Source organism: Nannospalax galili, unplaced genomic scaffold (assembly GCF_000622305.1).
Source record: "Nannospalax galili isolate Female #2095 unplaced genomic scaffold, S.galili_v1.0 scaffold118, whole genome shotgun sequence".
In the NCBI taxonomy this organism is placed as follows: domain Eukaryota; kingdom Metazoa; phylum Chordata; class Mammalia; order Rodentia; family Spalacidae; genus Nannospalax; species Nannospalax galili.
Window position 1 is genome coordinate 219085 of NW_008340856.1, and position 1962 is coordinate 221046.

The 1962-nt window shown below is 43.3% G+C and overlaps 1 pseudogene; it reads right to left on the minus strand.

The window, feature by feature from the left end:
• Positions 1–532: 532 nt before the first annotated feature.
• Positions 533–1581, minus strand: LOC103736417 (annotated as a pseudogene).
• Positions 1582–1962: the final 381 nt, after the last annotated feature.

Here is a 1962-nt window from a genome sequence, read left to right on the forward strand (position 1 = left end):
TCACAGGTATTCCCAGAGATGTGTCTTCTAGGTGGCTCTGAATCCAGTCAGGTTGGGACTGAAAATTAACCAGAACAATTTCTGCTGCATGTATCAACAGTTTCATCTTTGAGTAGTAGTCCAAAGCAGTTTAAGCAGCCATCTATTTATTATAGGACATTTTGGTTGTTTCCACTTTTTCTCTTATAAAGCTGCGAGGAATGACCATTGATCAATTTTGTGTGGACATAACTCTTTCTGTCTGTGGAATAACTGCCCATGACAGCAATTGCTGGGTTGTGTGTTAAAATTTATATATGTATGTATGTATATATTTATATTTTGTGTGTATAAGTATTTTGCCTGCATGCATGAAATGCCTATGGAGGCTAGAAGAGGGCATCAGATCCCCTGAAACTGGAATTATAGAACATTAGCCACTGAACCCAAGTCCTCTGCAAGAGCAGCCAGTGTTCTTAACTGCTGGGCCATCTTCCCAGCCCCAATATGTTTAGTTTTTAAAGAAACTTACAAACTATTTCCTGGGGTGGTCTCAGTATGGGTCTTTAAAGTGGTAAAGAGGGCGGCCGCATCTCTTGGTCCTTTCTTCCCATTGGCACAATATAGTGCTGATTTTTTTTTGGTCTTTTTGGGACAGGGTCTCCCTGTAGCCCCAGCTGTCCTGGAACTCACTATGTAGACCAGGCTGTCCTAGAACTCACAGAGATCCTCCTGCCTCTGCCTCCCAAGTGCTGGGATTAAGGGCGTGTGCTGCCCAGCTAGTGCCGATTTTTGTTCAGGACGTCTAGCTATTTCATTGCCTTTGTGCTACAGCTGAAATGAATACTGAATTGTTCTGAAGGATAGGAGTGATACTTTGGTGAATGCAAATTCCTTTCTGCTGACCCTCCCACTTAAGTAAGCTCTGAGATGGAGAGCAGCTGTACTTTTAGCCAGTACCAGGACTTGGCTCCTCCAGCAGCACATGCTCATCAGGATGCCAAGTTCAATCAGAGGAACTTAAATGGCTGTTATTTATCTCCAAGCTATGTGCTTGGCAGTGGACAATGAGCTCATCTTGAACCAGAAATGGGTGGTATTCTAATACAGGTAGCTGAGCGCACAGAGGCCACACTGAGTACATCAATCTGCCAACTGGTGAAGTTGGACAAGCTCAGTGCTGGCACCAGCCCTTTTGCTACCAGTGTCTCCACAGCCTTCCAGGTCTCCTGATAGTGGGTAGAGTCATATCAATTCCAATAGCATTCTGGGGGAAATGATTGTCTCCCTTCTTGAAGACATAAGGCCAGAAAGTCCAGGTCCAGATAGCCCAGATACTCCAGCTTGAGGTCCGTCAGTGTCTTTGGGAGAGCAGCCTCCACATCATCAGGGTGATGTTTGGGGTTTCACATCTTTGATCCTGTGTTCTCCTTTAGGGCCCCCACAATCTGAGTAGATAGCAGCACAGTCAATGTGGTGGTAGCCTACTCTAAGGGCATATTTAATGGCTATTTTTATTTGGCCAGGCTCATTCTTCCAGGTCCCCAGACCAATCAGGAATATCTTCTGCCCAGTGTGCAGGAGGACATAGGAAGTCATCATCATCCCCTTGGTGTGAGCACAGATTGTTGTCTCTAATTTATCATTTATTTATTTATTTATTTAATTTATTTGATCTGTTCTGATAGGTATGTAGTGATCTCTCATCACGGTCCTATTTTATACCTTCCTAAAGGCTAATGATGTTAAACATTTTTTTTCAGGTGCTTATTTGCCACTGTAAATCTTTGATGAAATGTTTGTGTATTTTTTGAATTTCCTAATTGGATTAGTAGTAGGAGTAGTAATTTTTGCAGTGTACTCTGGGCCCAAGGCCTAGAGTATTCTAGGTAAGTACTATACCACTTGGCCCTATCCCTGGCCTATTTGTGTTGTTTTATTTTTGAGACAGGATCTTACTGTGTAGCCCAAGATGGCCTTGAA